Raw genomic sequence first — 6,000 nt, forward strand, 5'->3', positions numbered from 1 at the left:
TGGTTTAATTTCATTTGGCTATAATTATTGTCTATTGCTAATTTAATATAGATGAAAGTATTTCCAACAAATGCGTTGTTGATCCAAACACATGACAAATATTTGTCAATAATTGTATAACATGAAAGGTTTTTTAGAAAAATAATTATATAGATCAAATATTCAAAAATGCATTTTATGAAAATATTTCTTATATAATACTTCATCTGTCTCACAACTAATGTCATTTAAAAAAATATATTGTTCCAAAATAAAAGTCATTCTCAATTTTTAATGTAGTTTTGATTTTTTTTTATATTATCTTTAATAATTACTATGTACAAAGAGAATGAATCAATAATCCATAAATCTATTCAACAGGGGACTAGGTTAGATTTAATAATAAATATTATTCTCTACATATTTTTTGAACTAAATACATGCAATATTTGTTTATCTTTAAAATTAAATAAAATTTATTTTTTGTAGTATAAAAAGTGCAACTATGGAATCCATTATAATTTGGATTGTTAAAGTAGTGAATCAATAATTAAATAGTAAAAATGAGGTGATTCGAATTTTTTAATTTTAATTTTAATTTTTTCTATTTAATTTTATATTTGTTTAATATTATAAATTAATTATAATCTTTTTGTTACTAAATATCTAAAACTTTATTTGCGATACTAAATTAATAAAAAATTATATTAAAATGATTTTTATTTACTATTACTTTAATGATTTGGATATATTTGTAGAAGATGTGTCTCTGGAGGGGCCAAGCCCATACCTGCCACTATGTAATCGGTATACATTATTTAAAATATTATAATATTTTGTATCAAAAAGAGTGAAAATTTTATCAATAATTAAAATAAATAATTTTATAAAATATTTTTTATTAATTATTATATTTTTAATATGTATATAAAAATCTACACCGTACTCAAATGATAGACATCTAATAACAGTTTCGATGAAATTTCATAATTATATAAATTAATTATGGTAAAATTTATATTTAAAAAATATAACACTTATTAATACTTTTGGCTTTGAATATTATGTAACAAATACACGTGAATGGCGTGTGATTATTTGTATATATTTTATTTGATAGGATGCACGGTGATAGAAGAACCAGTATCTCGACTTGGATTCTTTATTGCCCAATGCCCAAGCACCCATTTATCAAACTTATATTTAAATACTTTTAATTTTTAAACATTTAAAAGTATCTAACATCAATTTTTTTTATCTTATCACTAAGGTATCTTTTTATCTCTAAACATTAATCTACACTAATTCATGAGCGAAGCTACATATACTAATAGATAGTTTTGGCTCACTAATTTTTTTTTCGTGCACATTTTTTGTTGAAATTTTTTAAGTTCAGTTGTTTAAAATAATAATAATTAGCATAGTAGTTATTATATTATTAGTATTATCTTGACTTTTCTAATTGACAAAATGAATATAATTATACATAAAATCCAACAAATAAATCAAATACTAAAGATCTTTGATTAATTTATTATAATATCTTTTTTTTAAATAATCAAAATATATTAAAATATTTTATTTTTTTTACTGTTTTAAGAGGTTGCATTCCCGTTCTGCAATCAACTGAATTATTTTTTTTTTGATGTATTAAGAGGTCGTATTTGTGTACACATTTTAAATTTTTTTCTTCTCATTTTAAAATAACGTAAATTTAAATTTATCTATAAATAAGAGAAAATTATTAAAATAATATAAATTTACATAAGATAGTTGTTAAAATAATATAATAAATTATTTATTTTAGAACATCTATTCAACCGCATTTTTTATTTTCAATTTAATGTATTTTATTTTTTATTCAATTTAATAATTAAACAATTATTCAAGTGTTAAAATGAGAAAAAAATTAAAAACGTGTACTTCATAGAATGCAATCTCCTACTGCACTACTCTTTTTTTTCTTTTTTTTTAGGGGAATGCCATCTTAAAAGTTAAAAAAAGTAGGACTTGTATTTTTTATTTTATAATAGCACATTTTGGTTACCTTAAAAAACAAAAGAAAATATTATTATAAATTATCCAAGATCTCAAGCCATATTTATTTTTTCAATTTGGTAGGACCCTTGACCTCGTGAAACCCGCCATGATATGTTTTTATATTCTACAACATACTTTTATAAAGATTTTGAAAATTTTAAAGTGAAAATCCAGTAAAATGAATAGATAAATTATTTATATTATAATCATTTATTGATCATATATATATATATATACACATATATAATATTAATTATTAATTTGATTATTAATAATTTATATTATTATTTTACTTTTTAAAATAAATTATTAATTTTAGAAGAATTAAATTATTTACGAACACATGTTCTGAAAATATATAATTTATTATCATAGTAGTTTTTTATATTGACTTCAATTTATCTTTATAAATTTGATTTGTGTAAGATATCAAATTTCTCTCTATGTAAACTTTTTAAAATTCTTATCTAGTATGTGATTTTAGTTTTTCTCAATGCATAATAAGTCAGTTCGTTACAACCTTTTTGAAAAATAATTTTTGTAATATTTTATTATTTTGTTATGATTTTTTGAAGGCTAAATTATTTTTTTATTCTCTTATAATTTTTTTTAATTTCACTATAGTCACTTAAATATGTTATATTTTGATCCTTTTAACTATGTTAATTCAAGTTGGTCATTGATTTCTACCAAAAAATGTTAAATTTTATACATATGTCATCTTTTTTATCTCATTCATCTTTAAATCTATAAATTTATTATCTTTAACATTATAGAAAATTTATTAAACTTATGAAATTCAGACTCATTAAAAAAAAACCTCAAACTCGTTATTCTTGTTGTCCATGCTTGTACTTCTATCATTGCCTATGGAGGAGAAAAAAAATGAAAGATGTTTTTATAAGTGGAACAAATGGATTTTATTTGGATAACTAGTGTGACCAGATATGAAACTAAACTAAAAAAAGTTGAAAATTGTGTAGACGTGAAATCCGAATATGTAAAAGGGTGAAAGAAACGGCGGAGTTACAGTAGATCTAAGTCTTAACTAGATTTGTGTTTGAAAATTATGAGATTTAATTTTAGTTTGAACTATTGTGGTTTTATGATTGAAGGAGATTTATGAGTTTAAAATTATTTTTATTTATTTATTAAATGATTAAACACATTGATATTAATTTTTTGGATTTTTTTTTTGTTGGAGTTGAAACTTTATTCAAATTTGAAGAAGATGAAGAAAATAAAGGAGATAAAAAAAATGATTTATGATAATGATTGTGGAAGAATAATAGGTTTGGAGATTTTTAATTTTTATTAGTTTAAAATGTGAAGGATTTTTATTACTTTATCGAGTTCGAGGCATCCAGCTCACAAGCATGGGAAGTGCTCCTTTGGTTCAGAGGAGCCGGTAATGCTAACTATATAGTTGAGTTAATTATAACCAGTTTCAAAGTGGTTTAATTTGCATTAGTCACATACTAAGGACATGGACTTTCTAACACTAATCATATTTATATTCTCTTATTGCGTCCCATTTAGGGATGATAATTAGATTCAGACATATCAGTAAAAAAAATTTGTAATGAATAAAGTAAAAATCTATATAATGGATATGAACATGAGAATTAGTAATTGTTGTAAAATTAAGCGGTTATGAGTGCAGAATATTACCCACTCTGTCATGTACCCGCACTAATATAAATTATTTATTTATTTATTTATTATATTAGTATTTTATTTAATTAATTGTTTTATTTTATATTTTAACATCTATTCATATCATTTGACTACTATAATATTTATAATCGAAAGATAAACGTTTACAAATTTTTTAAGAATTTGATTCTGATGAATAGGTAAATAATTGTGACTTTATAATTAAAAATTGTCTTATTTATCGTGACTTTATAATAATATTTATAACTTTCTATCAATTTTTTTATAGATCTCGGATAATACCGTTGTAGGACTTGTAACTTCATAAAATATTATTATGAATATTTGAATGTATATTATAATGTGTGTTCATTTGAAATATTTTGAGTTATAAAATATTTTGAGTTATAAAATATTTTAGTTTATAATACTTTATGATTAGATTTAAGATATTTAAATAGTTTTAAATATAATCACAACAATATCATTTATTTATCGATTTATTTTAGTTAAGGTGTGAATAATAAGAATAAGTACGAAACTTAGGTATTTATAGAGTAAATGTACAAATATTAAAATTGATAGCTAAGAAGATAAAAATAAAAATATAAATATAAATATTTTTTTAAACCGCATATACGAAGATAAATACTATAGTAACCTAGTTAAACCCTACCCTTTCGAATCCTTACTCTCCCATTATGTTGGATAAAGCATACTTCCTAATCGTAAGGTATTACCAAAACAAGAAACTACAGTCTCTTACGCTGTCGTCTTTGATGTTGGTAGCCGTGTTCATGTATACCATTTTGACCAGAACTTAGATCTCCTTCACGTTGGCAATGATGTTGAGTTTTATAATAAGGTTATCACATCCTTTTGCCTTTATATTAATTCATTCGTTTCATTTCATATGAAATAAGTAATATCTAATAAGTAATATATATCTAATTTCACATATACTCCGTATAAATATATAAGCAAATATCAAAGTGTATTTTACTCAAAATTTAAATTAAATATATTTAAATTTTTACTTATATTTGTGATTAGAGATAATATAATAAATGAAGAAAATTATTAATTACATGTGTACAAGATACTATTTATATATAAATTTCAAAGTGACTATTAAAATCAACTTGCAACTAATTTATCTAATGTGCAAGTAACATAAACTAATTCTAACAATTACCAACTAAAGAAGTTGAATTATGACAAAATTTAAGGATAGAAGAAAATTTAATATCTAAGTAATCTAAGTTAATAGACTGAAACAAAATTAAGGGCAAATTAGACTCACTTCCCGTAAAGATTTCTTAAATAATACTCACCACATTTATATTAGTTTTTAACTAAACACTAACCTCCCTTTATTTTTTCATTAAAAGTGTCAAACACCAATTTTCCATATAACACCATTCATTCTCTACTAATTAACTCTTGGACTTCCATTCACCCTCACATTAAAACTCTATGGTTGGTATGATCTCGTTTTTATATTGCGGAGTATTCTCTTCCAATGTTTCATTTTCGGGGATTCACTTTCACTTCTTATCGAATAGTACAACACTTGCAACATCCTTTACATAACTATTACTCAGAACCGAAATATGAACAAACTCATATGTGAAAGTCGCCCTAGGAATCAAATCCTTTGTTCTTTACTTTCCAACAAATATCAACACAATTTAAGGCAAATTAAAGTTCATTATCGAAATAAAATACTTGATTGAAATTTTAAATATTCCACAAATGCACTTGCAACAATTGAAGAACATAGCTCATTAATATGGAAAAAGAGATCATACTAGAGAGAGCGTGAATCAAAGTGGAGGAATTAATTAACAAAAAAGTAATAGTGTTATATAGAAGAAAAAATGTCTGTCACTTTGAATAAAAAATAAGAGAGGTTGGTTTTAATTAAAAACTAGATGAGGATGTTAGTGCAATTTAAAAAGATTTCACTCGAAATGAAACAAGTGTAATTTACTCTATATTTTAAATCAAGGTATCTTCATCTTAAATATTAATGCTAATAAATTATTTAGTTTATAGTGGTCGAGTGATGAAATGGTGACACTAATTATTCTCAAAATATCAGATTCTATTTACACAAAATAAAGAGTGAACATGCAAAGATAGAATATGATGTCAATATATCTCATCTTCACTTAAGTTTGATTATTCACCCTTTACACTTTGATTTTATGAACTTAGTCTTTTCTTTTAAAATAAAACCCCTCATCCAAAGTCCTCCTTCTGAAATCACTTTTTTGGAACAAAATCATGATACGTAGAAAACTATTACCAACATTTTAGCAT

Source organism: Cicer arietinum, chromosome 3 (genome assembly GCF_000331145.2).
Source record: "Cicer arietinum cultivar CDC Frontier isolate Library 1 chromosome 3, Cicar.CDCFrontier_v2.0, whole genome shotgun sequence".
Classification (NCBI taxonomy): Eukaryota; Viridiplantae; Streptophyta; class Magnoliopsida; order Fabales; family Fabaceae; genus Cicer; species Cicer arietinum.